Genomic DNA, 21,368 nt, shown 5'->3' on the forward strand with positions numbered 1-21,368 from the left:
TTCCCATCGTGGCACAGAGGAAATGAATCTCTGACTAGGAGCCATGCGGTTGCGTGTTTGATCCCTGGCCTCACTCAGCTGTGGCATAGGTTGCAGATGCAGCTCGGATCTGGCGTTGCTGTGGCTATGGCCTAGGCTGGCAGCTATAGCTCCAATGAGACCTCTAGTCTGGGAACCTCCATATGTCACACGTGCAGCCCTAAAAAAGCAAAAAAAAAATAAAAAAAAATAATAATAATAATCAGGAGTTCCCGTCGTGGCGCAGTGGTTAATGAATCCAACTAGGAACCATGAGGTTGCGGGTTCGGTCCCTGCCCTTGCTCAGTGGGTTAATGATCCAGCGTTGCCGTGAGCTGTGGTGTAGGTTGAAGACGCGGCTTGGATCCTGTGTTGCTATGGCTCTGGCTTAGGCTGGTGGCTACAGCTCCGATTCAACCCCTAGCCTGGGAACCTCCATATGCCGCAGGAGTGGCCCAAAGAAATAGCAAAAAGACAAAAAAAAAAAAATAAATAATAATAATAATCAAAAGGATCCTATTAAGATAAATGTTTGAATTTAATGGTGAATTTGTGCAAAAATTGCTGTTCCTGTGAGGAAGAGTCAACATCTGATCAAATAAACTATCACTACATTCCATTTGAAAACAACTTTTTTTTTCTCATTAGAAAAAGTCACAGCATGTAGCATTGCTCTTAAGTAAAAGTTAAATAAAGTAGTTAGTTCAGCTGGTTAGAAAATGTGCTTCAAGTTTAAAACCACATATCATTGTTTATACAGATGATTATTTGGGATGAACTTCAATGGAATTATACTTTGCTTGCAAAGAGGGCAGCTTTGGCAAATAGCACACAGTGATCAGCAAGAGTGACTCATATTTTCCAACTGAGATCAATGGATCCTAATCCAGTGACACAAACCTAAATATCACCTGATAGGAAAAAATGACAATGGAAATGTGAGTAAGAAAGGTATGCAGTATTCAGATTTAAGAGTTTTTTTTCATGTTATAATCCCTTTTCATACTCTATAGGAAAGCAGTATAATTTTAGATTTTCAATTAGTTTACCCTAGGTATTAAATGAAAACTATCTTTTTCAGTAGTGTAAATTATTTTTGTTCTCCTTCAAGCTGCTCTTTACAGAATTTGATTTTTAAAAGTCCTTGGCAGTATCTTATCAATAAGCCATTTTAAAATGTCAACAAATAGTTTCATTTTGGGGTGGATTATAATCATTCTAATAAATCAGATACCTGCTAGATATTTAAATTTTTGAAGGGCAAGCAAGGGAATTAATCACAAAACTATCCACAATAAACTATATTTAACTAGAAATAAACAATTCAAATAGCTGAAAAAAGCTTATGTAGGTAAGATATAATAGTGTCCTTTAGTTTAAAAATAAGGTTCAGAATTTGTTCTTCTTCAGGTTATCACAGTATTTTTAAGTATGCATTTGCTAATAGAATTATTTTATATGCATATTTAAATTTATTGTGCAGCCCTTAATTAGTTAAATATTACATTGCATTGATGTAGACTGAGAAAAGAATCTGGGAGTTATACTGAGTATAACTGGGCCCATAATAATATGTAGTCTGTGGTCAACTTTTCTTTTCTTTTCTTCTCTTTTTCTTTCTGTGGCATATGGAAGTTCCTGGGCCAGGGATCCAATCTGAGCTACTGCTGTGTGGTGTGGTGGCAATGCAGGATCCTTAACCCACTGTGCCAGGCTGGGGATCAAACCTGTGCCTCAGCTGCAACCCTACCCACCACAGAGATAAGGCCGGATCACTAACCCACTGCTCCACAGGGAGATTTCCCTTTTAAATCTTTCTTCCTTAGGTATCTTCTTATATTTTCTTACTTTTTGGATTTATTGATTTCTTTTTTTTTTCTTTCCTCTAATATTTATTAGCCATTTGAGGACAGGGACTACAGTTTATTTTCCTTTACATCCAAGGACTCAGTCAAAGGGTGAATTATGTCCCGAATATATATTTCTTGAGTGACTGAATGAATGACAAGACCAATAAAGATAATTTCATGGTGTACCTAAGTTAAAAAAAAAAAACAAAACTGGACGAACCCTCTTTAAAACATTATCAGTCAAAGTGACATGGTAAAGTAGATTTCCACGTCATACTTTTAAATACTAACAGTTTTTACATGTAATATTCTTCTAGATAGCACAATAATGATGCGAAAGCAATTATATAACTTTGCTGAGGACATTATAGTGGACACAAACACAGAGTTATCTTCTTCCTGGATAGAAAACTCAACATTGCAGAAAATAATATTCCACAAATTAATCTATAAATTTAATGCATCTCTCAAGTTTTATAACAAGATGTTTAATTTTTAAAACTTGGGTAATTTTAGAGTTGAAAAGGAGAGGGTAATTGCTAAGAATATTTTGAAAGTAAAAAATAGGACACTTTACCTCTTGAATACCATATCATATAGAATCTGTAGGTTAAATAATAGAAAATTACCACAAAGGAATCAAGAGTGGAAGCAGAAAGAGCAGTTGAGGGATTATTACAATAAGGGCTATTGGCAACACCTTCTCTGCGTCCCTGTATTCTTACTAATTTGCTTGATTTATCACTTTCTGTTACATGTGCTAAAAAAAAATCCATCATAAGTGTAGATTAGTTCATTGCTCTCTTTACTTCTGTCAGTTATTGCTTTATATATTTTGAAATTATGTTATTAAATGCATGTAAGTTTGTCATGATTATAGGTTTTTTATCAATATTTAGAAATGTTTATTTCCCTTCATGCTCTTTTAATTAATATTAATGTTGCTATACTACTTTGTGGAATAAATCTACAAAGTAGTATAGCAATATTAATTTTTCTACCACTATACTCAGTCTATGTGTGGCTTTGCTTTAGGAGTATTTTTTATGAGCACAACATAGTGGATTTTACTTTTTTTCTTTACAAATTGCTGATCTCTTTAATAAAACAGTTTTGTCTATTTATCTCTAATGTGATTACTGGCAGATTTAGAATTATTTCTGCCACTTTATTTTGTGTCATCCTTTCATCTTTTCTTTTTTATATGTTAAAGAATATATATATCATATATCATGTACTACATATTTTATATGTTTTTTTCTGTACTGATTGGGAAACTATAGACTTTTTATAATCTTTTAGGGATTACTCATATATTTAAGATGCATGCTATTTATATTCAATATATTTATACCCTTCCAAACACAATAAAACTTTTAGCATGTCTTACATTCTTATTTAACAACCTCTACACCCATGATATTAGTATTATTCAGAGTTGTAGTTTTAATTAAACAAAAAACAGTTTAAAGTTAGTTTCGATAGTTAATAAGCTACAGACATGTTTTGTCAATGTTAGCACACACTATCATTTCAGATATCTAACATCTTTCATCTATGTTTACTTTTATTTTACCAGAAGTCCATCCTTTGATAATTATTTAAGTGACAGCCTTTACTTGTTTTTATAGATTTGCAAATATCATTGTTTTCTTCTTATTCTAACAGGAGAATTCGGCTAGGAATAAATTCTGTGTTGACAGATACATTCCCTCTATGACAGAACATAGAACTCTACTAACTTCTGGCATGAATTGATGCCAAACAATTCTGACAAAGTAGTGTTGCTGTTAGCTTAAACGTCATTCCTCTGGAAGAAAAATATGTTTCCTCTCTGGCAGTTTTTAGATCAACTGCAGGTAATGATGATCTGAGGTATAATTATAAGATATCTAGGAATGGATTTATTTTTCTTTATTCTGCTTATATTTGGAGTATAATTTTGATTCTGGAAAGTCATCAGTAATTACCTCTCTAACTGCTGATTTTTTTCCTGCCATTTCTTCCAATCTGTTTTTCTGGAACTCTTAGATCGATATCAGAACATTCCAATTTAATTCATGGTATTTCTTAATTTCTCATCACACTTCTTTTAAGTCTCTATGATAATAAGTCTAGGTTACTAAAATTTTCTGACCATATCCATTCTTAAATATATTCTATCTATTGTATTATTTTTTATTTAATAATTATATTTTATTTTTAGGAATCAATTTTTTCCAATTTTTAATCATTCTTTCAACTTGTTTCATAAATTTTCATTAATTTTAAAATAAGCAATGTACATCATCATTTCTTTGGAAATACACAGCATGATTATTTTAAAGTTTTTGTCAGATTGTTCTATGGACCTAAACTTGTCTGGGATGAATTCCTCTTCTAATTGTTTCTTTCATCGTGTCGTTTTTAGCATTAGGTTTTTTTTCATGTTTGGGAATTTGCATTTGCTGATTAATTTTAATTTGGATGGATTCTTATGTTTGTTTCTCTCCATCAACCAGCTGGACACTCAATCTAAGACAAATGCTTTTAAAGGCATTTCAGAACACACAGTAACACCACTGGTTCGCAGATCCAGCCTATGATTCAGCAGGCAAGTTTGCCTCACCTCCAGTTTGTAGGCTATTCCTAATTCCCTCTGTAGCCTTAGGGTCTATAACTCCCTGGAACCAGGACTTTGGACAGTATAAATTTGTAGGAGACATTTTCAGCCTCCTTTAATCCTAGGAGAGCTGCACTAAATCCTTGACCACAAGCATTGTGCCTGATTCCAGCCCCCTGCTTAAGGTGGGCTCTTGTTTCTTTTGACCCTTAAAGCCAATTCCAGAGCACCACTTCATGCTTCAGAACTCTGAGCCCAGCAAGGCCCACTAGAGTCCTGATTATCATACTGTCCCTATGACCCATTTCTGGTCTGAAAAAAATGTTTGAACCTTTATCTGAGCCAACTATGTCTTTTTAATTTATTTTTCCCTCTCTCTTTTTAAAGAATTTCATCCATCACTGCTTTGCTTTTGGAAAAGAAGATTTTTGACCTAGAATTTATCACTCTTTCTTTCAAACAACCCTGTTAGGTAGGTAGGCAGGGCTGGGAAAATCAGAGATTATTAGATGCCCTATTTCATGAATTTTACAGATAAGATATTGTGAAATAGAGGTAATTTTTCAATATTTCAGAGTAAGCTGAATGAAGAAGCAGAGCTAGATCTCGGGTCTTTACATTTTCATTCCAAACCCCATTATTCTACAGCATCCTTTTTTTGGGGGGGGGTAACTTTATTTTTTCTCTATCTTAAAAAAATGAGGTAGATCTTTGAAAATAATTCTAATGTTTTTTACATTGAGAATACTTTGCATTTCTACATATCAAGATAACCCACACTATTGTCTGATAGCTTAATGTTTGCAGATTCTTTTCCCTCTGTCCCAGGGTCAAACCTTATCAAGAATTGAAACTTATCACCTCATAACTTTTGTTCATTGGATTGTCATAGGAAACAACCCCAGATAACTTCTTGACCTTTGTTTATGGCATCATTTAGAACAAGCATACGGTGGGGTATATTCTTGGTCATATATTTATTCATTTAACAAATAATTAGTGAAGACCTATTGGGTAACTATCTCTAGTTTCCCAGGGAGGACTCAGTGCTCTGTCCAGTTTAGCCTTTGTATCAGACAAAAGCATCCCAGTTTGGCTGATAAATTGTACATTTCCCCTAAATAAGTGCCAGCACTGATCTGGGTGCTGTGGCTCGTGGCTCCTTGAGTGACTCAAACAAAACATCCTGCCTCTGCCTTTAGTCTCCAGCCACTTTACTATGAAAGCATGCTCACTATCAATGAAGAGGTCAGGGGATTCTTAGATAAGAGACAGTTTTTGCTTTCTCTGCTGAAGGAGTGTTGTAATGGGCACTCAGAGACTAATAAATTGTGTACACAAGCAGAAACTAGACCTCCTGCAAGAAAATAAAGCAATCAAGAGTGTCGAGTGCCAGGGCCATTATCACTGGTGATATTGACTCTTCACCACTCCCTCTGGCTCCTTTTCTGCTTCTCTACTTGTTCTTTCTCCTGTTTTTACTAGGCTCATTTAGGGGAAAAAGTTCAAGAACAAACACAGAGGTCATTCATTTCTACAGTGGGCTTGTGAAATCCCAGAGGGATATTATTCTGGGTCAAAGTGTAGAAAATCAGACATGCATATTTAAAATACAACAGTATGCCCATAATTAGAGCCTTTCAAAGTTTGGTCAAGTATCAGGTCCCCATATATGTCCCTCAGTTTTTTATACTCTTATATAAAGAAAGCTGTGTCATTTTATATATGAAGTTGCTTATTAACTAAAGAGGAAGAAAAATGTATATCATTTTCATCAGGGAAGGTAGAAGTATCTTAGGAAATAAGAACTTAGATAAGACTAGATTTGAAGGTTCTCTGTTAGGGAGACAGAGGCAGGTGGTTTTTCCCCCACCATGCACCCAAACCCTTCATTAAAGGACAAAGCCAAGTTTATTGTCATGGGACGTCATATCCAATTACAAGTGCATCAGGACCGTCTCTGCCACTTACTTTCTCAGCACAATCTTTGTGAGAAGGCATTGCCTGAAAAAGGTTTACATATGTGCCTACAGACTTTGTAATCTTAAATAGATTAACAGACATTGGAAATGATTCAGAATTGCCTCTGGTAACAGTCATGACTCATATTAGTTTATTTTCTCTCTTACTTGTTTATTTATGAGCCACCAAAAATTTGGCAGAAAATCTTGACCAAACATAGAATACCAAACTGTTTTCTTTTTTCTTTAGATTTTACAAACTGCTTGTGTTGATTCTAATGAAATGGGTGGAGAAGACAGACTCCAGGAAAGAATGCATCTGGATTTACCTCCTGAGGATAAACTGTTAAACAACTGAAAGAGTTTAAGATGACATGGTTGTTTTATTTATGAGGCAACTGAGACTACACCTGATTTTCATCAAGAATGGCTGGGCATTTAGGGGCTAGGCATCTTGTACTTTAAAAGTATAACACCAAAATTCCATTGCATTCTTTTATTTTAAATGAAGCTTCAAAACTGTCAGCTGCATTAGTCAATCAAGGGCTATAGAATGCAATTATTTTGGAGTAGTGTTAAAGGCAAAAGTTTCATTAAAATGTGGCACTTTTTATGGGATAATCTTAAGAAGCTCTTAAAATACCGCTTTCACCATGCTTCCACCTAGAAGAGATCTGTTCTTATGCTTAACCACTATCACACTTTGTGCCCACCACTAAGTTGCACGTATTGTTGGTTTTCTTCTTATACCTATGCCTCATGTCACTGATTATATCATGAATTTAAGATCTAAAACATAAGGTACCTAACATGAAAGTTTGCTATGTGTGTGTTTAATATTTGTTACTATTTTGCCTCCAGAACAGAGGGCAACTCAGAAGTTAGATGGTCAAAGGAGGTTAGATCTTGTTGACACCTCAGACATGTTTGGTCAGATGTCCTTCAAACTTTTTAAAATATCTGAGCCTATTCTTAGAAATAAATACAACTCAGAAGTGTGATGTGTAAACTATAAAAGAAATGTAAAGAGGAGCTAGTGGGCTAGTGGGGTAGCTAGCTGCCTCTATTTCCTTGAGCCTCCCTTTGCCCAGGTCTTCCCCATCCTAACCACTTTCAATGAACTTCTAGGACCCCAGGAAGCAGTGTCTAAAATATACTGATGTCTTCATTTTAAAGAGGAAAGAACTGTGAGAGTGACTCTCTTCAAAAATTTTAGATCATATATACTTATCTGTAAATCATTTTGAACATATGCTGCAAAGTATATTTATATATTACTATGGTATATTTTTGTAAAACATACACATGAAATAAAATACATACAAAATAAAAATATACAAATAATGACCTGGAAATATGGAAGTTATACTTCCCTCCCATATCCAAATAGGTTATCTTGTGTGCCCTGTATTCCCTCTGTGAAGGCTATAGTCCATAGATGTGAGGGCTGACATTCCTTAATCTCATGATTGATTGCAACAAAATAAGGATGCAAAATCTACTTAGTGATCCAGTAGTCTACTTACTCTACAAATGTTCACTCCTGTTCAGAGTGTATCATTCATGATACACTAGAACTGCATTTTTGAGTTAATGCACAACTTTCTATCTAGAACTGCATTTTTGAGTTAATGCACAACTTTCTTTATTAACAACAAAACATACATCCCTTGCCCTTCTAGTTACTTGCAACAATAAAAAAAACTTTAATTCACAAACCAAATATGATCCAAACTACAAAATCAATAAATACCAAAAGTGGCAGCCTAAACTAATTTCAATGGATTTTGTTGTTTCAATGAAATTAAATTATCAGTTGTATCAACTAGGAATGATTTCACATGCATATAACAGAAAACAAGATTTACAAAGGTTTAGCGAAACTGTGATCTGTTCTCACATGGGAAGAAAACTGTCAACAGGCAATTACTTGTGTTGTTTAGGGGCTTAACAATATCAAGGATTCTGTATTTAGAAATCCTATTGGTTTTTCCTTCATGGTTGTTAGATAACTAGGGAGTTACCTTTATTTTTAATAACCCATTTCAACATTTGGCCAATTAACAAGCTACTCGATGTAATAGTGCACAGCAATAGATAGCATAAAAAAACAGCCAAAAAAAAAAATCATTGCTAACCAAAAGTTATTTTCTGTGTATTTACAACTACCTTTTCTGCTAATTAATTGCCATAAGCTGATGCATACCAAACAGGCCCATTGATATTTTCATTATTTCAGGTGAATGACCAAATTTATCATTAACTCAAAACTAAGCAGCCCAAGGAACAGGACTGTTAAGAGTAAAAGGTAAAAAGCATTAAATACACACCCTTCTTTGCTTACAATATGCTGTGGGGACTATCCCAGCCCAGAATTCATTTTTTAAAGTGTATTTTTTCAGAGTCTGTGTATATATGACATCTCCATATACAAATATTATATACAAATATTTACATAATTAAATTATGTAAATTATGTAAATTTAATAAAAATTTTATATAAATTAAATTAAATTACATAATTTATACAAATATTATATAAATATTTAGGAATCAATGTATGACTGTATATGGAGGGATTGGATAGTCATTGGAAAAGGAAGAATGTTGGATGAATGCATGCCGGGGCCCTGAGCAACACCAATACAGGTAGGGAATGAGAAGGGGAAGGTCACAGAGATGGTCAGAGACCAGAGGATGTGAAACCCAGGAGCATTTACAAGACGTTGAATTTTATTCTCAGCGGAATCAGGAGACTTTGGAAGGTTTTAAACAGAACAGTAACATAATTAGAAATACTTTTAGAGAAGTTAAATTCTCCAAGATCAAACAACTTAGAGTTGATGAAGTTGTGATTCAAACTCAGGTTGGTTCTCCTCCAAAGACGGAGCTTTTAAAAATCTATACCACAGAATATTCCTTACTTTGGATATTCTTATCCTAATCAGATGTTAAGCTCAGAGGTTGGGTTTGTGTCAAAGTTTATCTTTGCTTAAAGAGAGTCTGGTATATCTGTAATAACATATTTTGACTCTGGAAATATATTATGAAACATGAAGACACAGAAAAAAGATGTAATAGAAAACAACCCTCTATTGGAAAAAAAATGCATTGAAAACATTAAGCAAAATGATATCCAAGAATAATTCAAACATTAATTTATGTTAGTTGCATTTATAACTATGAAAAAGTAATTCTCATTTTTCATTCAAAATGTTTATATAAAGTAAAAACTGAGCTGAACATACTATGTACATAAATTCTTTATGAATTTTTCATGTATCTTTTCTCCTCGATTGCTACCAGATGTATGATTAGATATGTTGAAATCCATAGAAAGGCTCATGTTGTATTTTCCTCCTGATTGGAAGAAAACTCATGAGAGAAACTATTCTCTGTTCCTGCACAATTTGCAGTCTCAAGAAGATTGGATAGTTCAAAGCAAGGGCTCATTCTGTTTTGAAATTCTTCCATTATTTATTCTGAAGTCATATTATTGCATTCTCCTTTTTTCCTTTCTTCTGAGGGAGCTAAGATAGGAGAGTTTTATGGAGAAAAGTATCTCAGAACAAAATTTCACATTTGTTTATTCAGTCAAATGATTTCTTGTACTGATGAATCCTAATTTTCTGTGCTTCTTTATCTTTCTGTGAGGCAAAGAAAATAATTTTCCTAAGTAGATCAGATAGTGCCTCAGGGCTGCACAGAGAATTAGTCTGTTTTATGTTGGCCCTTAAAAAAGCTACAAATTTGCTTGCTAACTGCTGAGTCTATTCTTTCCTCCTGTCTAGATTTGCATTTGGCCAATACTTTATGTAAGTGGTTATATTTCGTCATGAGAATCATGCCAATCTGAGGTAAAATATATTTTTTATTCCCATGTCATTCCTATATTTAGTAAATTGAGGACAATTCTTTGGGCCAATAAATATGCTTCTACAGTATTATCATTTTAAACAATTTCAAAACATTTCATTATATGACTGTACCAAAGTTCATTTAAATAAACCTTTATTGTGGCATATATAAACTCTTTATTACATCGTGATTAAAAAGACTGTAAGGAACACAGTCATAACTAATTTTATTCATTTAACAAATATTCAGAAGTTTTCCCCCTCACACATAGTTAAATAATCTTTTCCAAAAGATTGTTATATTTAAAACTTTTTAAAGCTTTGAAAGGAAACCTTCATTATTTAAGAAAAAGAACAAAACTCTGAAAAAAAAAAAAAGAAAGAGAGAAAACGCTGCTGCTGCTTTCTTATTCCCTCCTGCCTCATTGCATACCACATCCCCCTTCTCTCTCCTTTCCGGCCATAGAGGTCTCCTGTCAGCTCCCTGTATTCACTATGTCCCTTCCTGCCTCTGGACCTTTGCACTTGCTACTTCTCTGCTTGAAATCTGCTTTCTTCCCTTTTCCAGTTAACGTATGTTCATCATTCAACTTTCACCTTAAAGTACCTTCCTGAGAGAAGCCATCCTTCCTATTTGACTGTGTTAAATACCTCTCTTAAAAGTGCTCATAGCTCCCTTACACAGCACTTGCCACAGTTGCCAAATATTTGTATGATTTTTAATATGTCTCCACCACTGAACTCTTGAAAGCAGACTTGTCATTACTGAATACCCAGCACCTGGCACAATGACTGACAGAAGTACAAGTGTAGTATGTATGTGTGTATGTCTATGTGTGTAAAATATTTATCAAGTATATACTATGTGTCAAGGACTATGCTAATTTATATATGCACATGAATTTTTAAGTATGTTCTTAGAATACATTTCTAGAAGTGTCAAAAGATATGCTCACTTTTACATTTTTAATACATATCATCAATTTACTTTCAAGAAATATTGACCTAATTAAAGTCCCAAGATGAATATATAATGGTAAGAACTCTTCCCCCCCCAACACTTATACTTGTTATTTTCAGTAATTGTCTTTTTCTGTTCCTAGTAAGAAAGAGTGTTTGTTTATTGATCATTTATACTTACTGTGTAAATTCTCAGATTTAAATCCTTCAGCAACATTTTACAAAAAGAAATGTATAGACTCATATGGTTCTACAAATTCCTTCTGGAAGATCTGTAATACTTTTCAAATTTTGTGTTTTCATCTGAATACAATTATAAAAATAAATTATGTAGGTATGTTCTGGCCATCTGGAGACTTACCATATAATCAAGTCTCACTAAATGACTATAGTACCAATATTTGCATTGTGATAAAAAAGGAACGACTTCACACAACTTTACTTATCAACAGTGAGATAAGAAAAAAGGCACACTTAGTGATGAAGTGATGTTTTTATACCAAGGAAGGCCAAATGATGCCACAGTGTTCTTTAAGGGTAATAATGCCATAGTTATTTTAGAAAGTGGAAATTTCTGAGAGAACTCAGAAACTTTCACAAATACTATAGTCATATTCTAAGAGGAGATTTAGCTTCTGAAAAAATGTCATCTTTCATATTAAAATAATCGTTAGCTTAAATTTTATGGTTCATATAGGGATTTTATTGTCTTTTAATTGAAAAATCTGGCTTTGTTATATAGTAGAAGACTTCTGTATTGAGTTTTTACATTTACTTTTTTTTTTAAGGGACACACTCACTGCATATGGAGATTCCCAGGCTAGTTGTAGAATAGAGCTACACTGAGCCACATCTGCAACCTACACCACAGCTCACAGCAACACCGGATCCTTAACCCACTGAGAGAGGCCAAGGATCGAACCTGCATCCCCATGGATCCTAGTCAGTTTTGTTAACTTCTGAGCCACAAGGGGAACTCCTACATTTACTCTTATTTACCAATATATAATTAATTTTAATTAACATTAGGAGTCCTTTAGAGTATTTTCCCTTAAAAATGTCTTTATACTAGTCAACTGTATGAAACACAATCATAGACCTACATAGTTTGAATAAAATCCCCAACTCACTTACCTAATGAATTGTGAAGAAATATCTACTATTGTTAAGATGACCATAAAATTTGTTACATAAACAGCCAGTGCACTTTGAGAGTGAAAGGAAGTGCTTTTAATATTATGCCAAAACAGTAGGTGTACACTTAATCAGTCCTGTGCAGACTGTGTTGTTTAATGACCCAAAGCACGTATTTGGCTTTGTTGTAACTTTTTGTCATATAAAAATCAGGGCAGGGAAAAATGCAGACTTAACTGGTTCAGTGGTCTGATAATCAGGACTGAGCATCGGCCCTTGAGATTTGACTCACTGAATTAAAGAAAGAGAAGCAATAGGAGTATGTTGTGGAATAATTATATCTGAAAATGGACAGAAAGTTCAAAATGAGTTATGTATAAAACCCAAAGCAGGCAGAATGTGATATGAAATTTTAAAATAAATTAGATTCCAACCTCCTTCCAAATACCATCATATTGTGGACTAGGACTTCAAAACGTGAATTTGGGGAGACACAAACATTCAGTACATAACTCATGCCAAACTTCAACTTAAACTGACTTCTTTCTTAAGCTTCCTCATTTCAGTAAATGACACTTCATTCAAAACTCCTCAAGCAAAACACTTTGACCCTTCTTTTTCTCCCAGACCTCCCAATCTAAAGATCCTTTTAGTTCTTACTGCAAAATAATGCTTACCCTAGATTATAGTGTCCTATGAGATCTGGTGTCTAGCTCACTCTCTGATTTTTCTCACCATTTCTGGCCATGCTTTCTTGGTTAATGGTAATCGCATTTTATACTATAACCAATGTTTCCATAATTGTTTAACCTTATTTCTGTATTTAAATGTATCCAATACCATTTCCAATTTTTTTTTCTCTAGTCATCTATGTAGGTCATCCAAATTTAATCCTCCTGAAAGTAGCATTGTGTTGTGACTTCTTACATGCTTGAAAATACATGCATTTTGCCTTTATTTTTGAGCAATGACTTAATATAAAATTCTCAAATCATATTTTCATTCCTGGATACCCCTTTAACATTGCTTTACCATCTTCTGGTATTAGATGTTGCTATTCAGAGATCCAAGAGCAGCTTAATTTTCAAAACCAGAAGGTGGCTTTTGGTTTTAGTAATGATATATTTTTTTTCAATATTTGAACTCTAGTAACTTGATATTGATTATTCTGCATCAAGTATTTCTATGTATAGTACAGTATTTGGTGTTCAGGTTATTCTATTTTATCAAATATTTTCAGTTCCAATTAAGTTATATTCTTCAGTTACAACATATAAGTGCATGTTTCATCCTCAGTATCCATCTTCCATACTGATTATTTTTTCCAATCCTCTTAAATTTTTATGCATTTTGATATTCATTTTCTCAATTAGCTTATCTGTCCTCCATGTCCCCAACTATGATTTCAGCAGTGTCTGTTTTAATTATTGGCTATATTTTAATTATATAGAGAAGTCTAACACTTTACTTTCATATTTTTATTTATTCTTTTTTAAAATTATTTATTTATATTAACGTATAGTTGATTTACAATGTTGTGCCAATTTCTGCTGTACAGCAGTCTTTATCCTTGTATATATATGTGTGTGTGTGAATATATATATATATATATATATATATATAAAATCTTTGACTTCTTCAAATAGTCATGTTTTCAAATAGTTCTTCCAGATAATGAATATGTTCGTATTTGCTCCCTATATAATTGTCTTGTTAATTTTCTCTCCTATCTTTGTTTTTAACTTCCTCTTTACCTCTTTGTCCCTTTTCCTTTCTTTTCCTCATATTTTTATTCATTTTTGTATAACTCTATGACTGCTTTCTTCTAGCTATTACTCATCTTTAAATGTAGTCTGTTCTACCTTATTGTGAATCAGCTTATTGTGTAAGAAAAGACAAAGAACAATGAAGCGGTGATTGAGGAGGGGAATCAGGCAAATCCATTCTAGGTATAGTGTCTCAGACCCTTTATGTAAAATATTCTTGGGTTTTTGCCTTAGGGACATGTCTTTTCCTAATCTTCTTAAATGCCCCGGGAAGATTTGCGAAAATCTAGTAAAATCTCCAATGTCTAGGAACCATGAGGTTGCAGGTACAAACCCTGCTGTGATCCGGTGTTGCTGTGAGTTGCAGTGTAGGTCACAGATGTGGCTTAGATCTGATTAAACCCCTAGCCTTGGAGTTCCCGTTGTGGCTCAGTTGTTAACAAATCCAACTAGGAACCATGAGGTTGCCAGTTCGATCCCTGGCCTTGCTCAGTGGGTTAAGGCTCTGGCATTGCCATGAGCTGTGGTGTAGGCCACAGATGTGGCTCGGATCCCACGTTGCTGTGGCTCTGGCGTAGGCCGGTGGCTGCAGCTCCGATTGGACCCCTAGCCTGGGAACCTCCATATGCCACGGGAGCAGCCCTAGAAAAGGCAAAAGACAAAAATAAATAAATAAGTAAATAAACCCCTAGCCTAGGAACCTCCATATGCCGCGGGTGCAGCCCTAAAAAAAATATCTCCAATGTTCGTGTAATAGTTTAGTATTTTCTTATTTATTTTTAGCTGCCTGTGATCAGCAGCTTCAGAATAATTTGCCTCTATCTGTTTTCTACCCTGAGAAATAGATCACTTTCATCTTAAGAGGTGACACATCTCTCCGGACTCAACTTTATCTCTATCATGCTATATATACAGAACTCAGTGGTGCTCTCTCAGGCCATCCCTCCCTAAATCTACCTGGACTAAGGACAGGGACAGTGATGAGACCCTTTTACTTCAGAAGATTCTGAAATTTGCCTTAGGCCTATAGACCTAAATTGTACTTGGATTTCACCCTTAAATTAATTCAAATTTCAAATTTTTGTCATTAGGCATTGTGCTTATTTTCTAGTTCCTTAGAGGTGGAGTTTACAATTATTTAATTCTTTGAAATGTTTGGCTCATTTCAAAAAGAAGAAGGAATGGATATGTCTCTTATTCTTTCATCTTTAACTGGAAGTTTGATTCAAAAGACTTAAAAGTGGGAAGCCAGTTATCACAATACTCATAGTCTAATGTGAGAAAATCATCCTTAAACAATTCCTATTTCATGTGCTATGTGGTGTAATAGCCAGTGGCTTGCTTATTTTAAGACCTTCTCCAGATTTTATCATAAATAGCTTTTTAAGCAAAATTTACATGTAAGCAAAATTTATACCTTTCTATTTCATAAAAAAGTTGAATTTATGTTTTTAGTCACTAGGAATTTAAAAATTTGCATTAAAATAACAATTCAATACGAAGTACTCATAATATTGAAAAAATGTTAAAGTTTGATAATTATACACTTTAATGAAGATGTAGAATATAGGAAACTCTCATACCACTGGAAACATCAATGCTGCTCCCAGCATAGATCCTTAAAAAGAATAATTTTTACAAGAAAATACAAATAGGCAGATTTTTCATTCTAGCAGTATTGCTGATATCAAAATGCTGGCATCCAACTAAATGTGCCCTTATTGGAAAATGGATAAATTGTAATCAATAAAACATTGGCATATTATATATTGATTACAATGAATGAAATAAAACCACATGCATTAACATGGGTTCATCTCAAAAATATAAATGAGTGGAAAAGAAAATTGAGGAAGCGAAGGTAGAGTAGGTTGCCATTTGTATGAAGTTTAAAATCGTATAAAACAATACTCTTTAATTTCTATCATTTAGAGTTTAATCAGGAAATTAGAAACCACATTATATTCCAAGTATTAAGGATTTTGATACAAGAGGTTAGAGGTGTACGAAACAATTGAAAGGCCTATGGGAGTATTAATAAGGGAGTTCACTAGTGACCATCTGTTGTAACAACAGAGCTGGTAGTTTTCATGTGGTTATTCAGAAAACACTGAAAGTCTCAAGAATCAAGGGAAAACCAAAGCTATCTCTGCAAGCAAACACTGGTTGTCAAGAAGACATTACTTTATATCTCAATTGCCTACGGCACCAAAGCAGGTGCGCTTAGCAGAGCTGTGGTCTTCTTGTTTGCAGTCTACCCAGTGTTTGTCTGAAAGTATCCCCAGAAAATCCTATCCACTCTTTCTTCTCTCCCGTCCAAATGTCCCTCAAGAGTTTCTCATTGGCAAACTCTAACACAGTACCATGTGGTAAGAGGAACTCTGTGCAAAATCATTCCTGGTTTCTCCTCTGCAATGCAGGATCCTGTGAAAACCTTGAAAGGAAGGGCAGCTATGCCATACTGACAACCATCCAGCCAAACATTCTTGCTGGATAAAAATATATATGTAACGAATGTTTAAAAATAAACTTAGGAATGATAAGTGCTGCATACAGGATAGTGATCATTTCTGAACAGGAGATATTCAAAGTAAAAGCAGGTCAAGGTTAAATGGAGAAATGATGCGTCTTTAAAAAAGAATCAGATAGTCATTCCAGCTTTTTTTTTTTTTTTTTTTTGTTTTTTTTTTTTGCCTTTTTGCTATTTCTTGGGCCACTCCCGCGGCATATGGAGGTTCCCAGGCTAGGGGTCCAATCGGAGCTGTCTCTGCCGGCCTATGCCAGAGCCACAGCAATGCGGGATCCGAGCCGCGTCTGCAACCTACACCACAGCTCACAGCAACGCCGGATCATTAACCCACTGAGCAAGGGCAGGGACCAAACCCGCAATCTCATGGTTCCTAGTTGGATTCGTTAACCACTGAGCCACGGCAGGAACTCCTCATTCCAGCTTCTAATGAAACAAGTTGTTAACTGAACAAATCATATTTCAAGTACATGTGTAAACACTGTAAATAGACTGTTTCACTTCTTGTCTAAGCTTTGTTTTATGCTTTGAGTGTAGCCCAGTAAAAAAAGTTTTCAAATCTTCCAGATTCTCTGATAAAGAAGATACATAGGGCCTCTAATCAGAAGGACTTCAGAGCTGGGACTCTTATCCATTTTCATGGAGCTTCAAGATGATTTAATTCTGAATAAGATGTGGGGGATAGTAAATGGACTGGTGTGTGCACAGCTTGAGAATCACTTTAGGATGTTGTAGGGAGATCACATATGATCTTAGATTGCATTTGAACAGGAAAGTCTGACAATTTCCTAAAACAGTTGATCCAAAGACAAAACTGATTTATTTTTTCAAGTTTCCAGTATATATACATTATCTTATCTCATCTCATGGAAAGGCAAACAGGGAAAAAAAATGAAGGAGCGATGGAAAGATATTAGGCTGTGTGAAATCCTAGGAGGACCCCTTTTCAATTATAGAAAAATACTTTTTTTACATTTTTGTATCAGAGTTTAATTTAATCCAGACTTCTTTTTCCCAGCCTGTATCTGATCTCCATAATTATTGTCACAGTTCCCTCACAATGTATTTACCTTGGCCATTAGAATGGAAGTTACATAAGAACATTGTGTTTACTGCTGTACCTCTATGCCTAAAACAGTGCTTCATATATAAAAGGCACACAATGAATATTTACCAGAAGACTGAATGAATAAATACTATTCAACTTCCTTATATACTATGAGAAAGATTATGAGACAAGAACTACAATTTCAAGAAAGAGTTAAGTAGAAAAAACTAACTTGGAAGTTCATTTAGCTTAGATGAACATTAAGCTCCCTCTCTGAAACATCAAATAGATTATCTGATTTGCACTGAAATCTTCTCTGGGTCAGATTTTCAGAACAACTTCCACTGCTCTAGCCAGTAGTGTCCCAACTTCAGAACTGAGCCTAATCAGCTTCTCTCAGCTGGTATCACCACAGGTGGCTTGGAAGCTGAGTATCAAAAAATCACAAAAGCCATCTAATTTGGGGGAGTTCTCCTGTTTTCTTTATTATAATGATGCAGAGTCTCAGCCCTTCTCAGTATCTCCATTGCTTCTACCTTAGTCCAAACCTCCTTCTTCCATCTTGCCTGAGTCTCGAGAATAGTTTCCCACTTCCACCCTTTCTCCTCAAGAATCCAGGTGATCCTGTAAATATATTAGGCAAATGATGTTATTCCACTCCTCAAAACCTTGCTCTCATCCCTGTCTCATCTGGGGTTAAAGTTAATCTCTTTCAATGCCCTCAAGCCCTGTTACAACTTGCATCATTATCTCTTAACCCATCTCCTTCCCCTACCCATTCTGTTTGTGCCAGACAGGCCTCTTGTCACCATCCCCGCAGGCACAGCTGATCCCCTCCCACTTCAGGGCTTTGCACTGGCCACCAATCTTCCTGGAAAACTCTTTCTCCATAAATGATCACATTTCCTCACTTCTTTCAGGTTTTTTGCCAAGTGTTCACCCTTGCTGTGAGATGTTCCCTGAACATCCCATTTAAAGTGGCAAACTCCCCCAGACTCTCCTTAATTCCCTTCTCTGCTTCATTTTTTCCATAGCATGCAGCAGTAGCTGATACACTATAAATTTTGTTCATTTATTCATAATATTGTTGCCTGTGTTCTATGAGGGCAGGATTTTTTTTTTTTTGTATAAGTAACAATTCCTGGCACACAGGTAGTCAATAAATATTAGTTAAGTAGGACTAAAGGGATAAAAATATTAGGGAAAGGAAGGATTCAATTCTATTGAATACTGTTGAGAGATTAGTTAACATCCTATCATTTTATTTGGCAAGATAGAGGCCACTGATGACCTTGACTGAAGCCCTGTTGCAAAGGGGCAGAGATAGAGACCCAGTGAGAGCCTGTGGAAGAGAAGCAGGAGGTGAAGAAGATAATCTGAATTTACACAACTCTTAAGTAGTTTTGCTTTAAAAGACAACAGAGGATGAAGTAGGAGCTAGAGAGGTATTGGAAAAGAAATTTTTCTGGCAGGAAGGTCCAGGATGAGGAAGCCATTGATGGTGCAGAAAAGCTAGATCCTTGAGCAAGTAAATGGAGATGAGATCCAAAGGACAATTTGAGGAGAGCATGTGTATGTCTTCCATTATAACTGGGCGGAAAGCTTCTAATCAATTATTGTTAAGCTTTTTCATGTGAAAGTCACCATAGTTGTGTGAGTATGTGTGTGTGTGTGTGTGTGTGTGTGTGTGTGTGCAAAGCTATTCATTAAATCAAATAATTTGAAAGAGGGAGATAAATAATAAATGTAGAAACAGTGTAGATAAGTCTTGGAGTTAGACATTTCAAATCTTGTCACCATCACTCACTTCAGGTTTATTACCTTAGACAAGTTCTTTAAGTTCTCTAAGCCTCCATTTCCTCATTGCAAAATGGAGAGGATAATATTTACCTCGTGGAATTAAGGCCAAATGCATATGTGTATCAAATCTAACATGATACTTTATCTATAGTAGAGTCTCAGCAACTGGTATTTGTCATCATTGCATTGTTTCCATTGTTTTATTTTATTTTATTATTTTATTTTATTTTGTCTTTTTGTGTTTTAGGGCCACACCCACAGCATATAGAGGTTCCCAGGCCAGGGGTCCAATCAGAGCTACAGCTGCCAACCTATACCACAGCCACAGCAACAAGGGATATGAAATGGCTCTCACAACTACACCATAGCTCACAGCAATGCCGGATCCTTAACCCACTGAGCAAGGCCAGGGATCGAACCCTTGTCCCGATGGATGCTAGTTGGGTTCATTAGCTGCTGAGCCACAGTGGGAACTCCCCTCCATTATTTCAAATTTGCCTAAATTTACACTTCTGTATAAAGAAGATAATGTCTATCTCATTCATTTTAATGAAAATTAAATTATTGCTTTGTAAATTATAATCCTAATATAAAGGTAAAACATCAACACTAATCCCAAGTAGAGTTATTAAAACAAAAACAAACTGCCATCTGCAAGAAGTATCTTGAGTCTCAGCTTCTAGATTTGGAGACATAGTGATTTCATCCCAGATTAGAGGTTTAAGAATGTATGTTAGGGGTTTCCATCATGGTGCAGCGGTGACGAACATGACTGGTATCCATGAGGACATGGGTTCAATCCCGGCCCCACTCAAAGGGTTAAGGATCCAGCATTGCCATGAGCTGTGGTGTAGGTTGCAGATGAGGCTCAGATCCTACGTTGCTATAGCTGTAGTGTAGGCTGGCAGCTGAAGCTCTGATTTGACCCCTAGCCTGAGAACTTCCATAGGCCACAGGTACAGGCCTAAAAAGCAAAAAAAAAAAAAAAAAAGTGTGTATTATACAACTACAATAATACCTAAAAAATGCCAGGTTTGATTATTCAGAGGACCGAACATTTGAAAGACAAGTTTAAGTTCATCAGATCTAACTTTTCAGCATTTCCCCTAATATTATCATAATGTATCTTTCATTCTAAATAATTTAGAAATTATTTAATCCTCAATGTTTTCACAGCAGTGTTTTTATTTGTAGCTTTAGAGAGAGCCTTGCTATGAATACAACATCAAAGAGAAAAGTAACAACTACCAATGCTAATTAAGACAAAATGTGGAAAGTGCTTTAATGTTTATAATTTGAAATATCTCATTCTGTGTACTCTTACACCTGTAATATTTACAGAAGCCTTTGATCAAATTCTGAAGTACTTGGCATACATAATTCTGGTTCTACTCTCTCATTTACTTATGTCTTTCTCAAATAGGTGTCTTCTAGGGTTTAACTTTCCATTTTAGTCAATTAATTCCATTTACTAAAGGTTAGTTTCAATATCCTGAATTGGATTCCTTAAAAAGCCAAACAATGATATAGTCTTTAGTATTACAGAGCTTAAAATTTTATTGGGGAGACATCATATCATATACATAAAATTTTGTATTTTGTTATAAATTTTATATTATAAAATAGTTGTCACAAATTATTATACTGTGTGATAAAAGAAAATACACTCAGGCAGTGATGAGAGTGACATGGGGATAACCCTTGTTCCTACCAACATTTGTGTGCTGTCAATAACCTAAATCCATTTTTACAAACTGTAGGGTTACCAACGCACCCGTTTTCCAGAACTTTTCTGATTTTTAGCACTGAAAGTCTAGCAAGAAACCCTGTAATTCAGGCAAACAG

The 21,368-nt window shown here is 34.9% G+C and overlaps 1 long non-coding RNA gene across 14 annotated transcripts in view; it reads left to right on the forward strand.

Annotated features, from left to right (window-relative positions):
- LOC106505376 (uncharacterized) overlaps positions 1 to 21,368 on the forward strand; it is a 675,862-nt gene that overhangs the window by 418,664 nt on the left and 235,830 nt on the right. The window contains exon 4 of one of the 14 annotated variants that reach the window (XR_014824135.1): positions 3,537 to 3,727. The exons of the other annotated variants lie outside the window; for them this stretch is intronic. This is a non-coding gene — a long non-coding RNA (uncharacterized LOC106505376). Of the gene's footprint in view, positions 1 to 3,536; positions 3,728 to 21,368 lie in introns of those variants that run through there. 14 annotated transcript variants of the gene reach the window in all.

Source organism: Sus scrofa, chromosome 13 (genome assembly GCF_054392235.1).
Source record: "Sus scrofa isolate SSC_HxYL_T2T_F1_AM1 chromosome 13, Sscrofa_HxYL_maternal_Yorkshire_Landrace_v2.0, whole genome shotgun sequence".
Lineage (NCBI taxonomy): Eukaryota > Metazoa > Chordata > Mammalia > Artiodactyla > Suidae > Sus > Sus scrofa.